We start from the raw sequence: 997 nt of genomic DNA, 5'->3' as shown, positions 1-997 counted from the left end.
CCCCGGAGTTTGCTCTCGTTCTGGCCCCCACCTGTAGGGGCCTCATGCCCCAGACCGTGTTCTGTGTGCAGTGGCCTCTGTGCCCCGGGCCCTGACATCTCCCTCCCCCGGCCCCTCGCCCAGTGTTGGTCTGCCCTAGCCTGTGCTAGATGTAGCCCCTTTCCTGGAGGAGCTCCGGGCTTCCTTGTTCCCCGGACAAGGAACAGGACAGGTGACACCGTGTCCCTCTCACACCCTGGGAGACTCCCAGACATCGTTGTGGAAGGTTCTGGACTTGCAGCAAGGTCGTAACTTCCGCCTCCCCAAACTCAAAATGAGTCCAAAGCAGTTCCAGTAACTCCTCCCCCAAACACTAGGCCTGTGGGTGCCTGACCACATTCGAGCTACTAAAAATGCCAACAAATTTGTCGGCAGAGGCACGAGGGGGGTGTCGTCGCTGTGTTTTGAGGTTTGTTTGTTTGTTTTTTATTGTTCTCTTTTGTTCTGCTTTGCTTTGTTTTGTTTTGCAGTAACTTGAAGCTGACATGATGAACGTTCTGGAAAAGGAGGAGAGTCTGTGGACTCAGGAGCAGAGCCTCAAGAAACACAACCAGCAGATGGAAACAGCAAGATGAGGAGACCGCGTTTGAGGCCCTGGGACAGGTGATGCGTGAGGCTGCCGTTGCTCCAGATTTACACGAGCTTAAGCCAACCGGTCAGAGCTTTCCCTGTCCATTCTTTCCCTCCCGGGTGCATTTGGAGCAAAGAAAGATCGAAAGTCGTCCCAGACAAACACCGAAGCTTGGAGAAGATACAACCAAGTAGCCCAGAGGAGGTGAGCAGGGTGTCAGGGAGAAACACTCGAAATCCGTTAGAACAAACCAACGGTTGGACAGGACGCCCACTTTCAGCATAAGCAGCTGGGGGAAAATGCCAAGGGAACTTTGCAAACATTCAGCAAAAGGAAAGAGAAACAGCGAACCCTCTTCAGGCTGGGAGAACACTCGGTCCCGTGAAC

The sequence above is a fragment of the Puma concolor genome, chromosome D2, assembly GCF_028749965.1.
Source record: "Puma concolor isolate L17-30 chromosome D2, mPumCon1.1.hap2, whole genome shotgun sequence".
Classification (NCBI taxonomy): domain Eukaryota; kingdom Metazoa; phylum Chordata; class Mammalia; order Carnivora; family Felidae; genus Puma; species Puma concolor.
Note: the sequence above shows the minus strand (reverse complement) of the source record.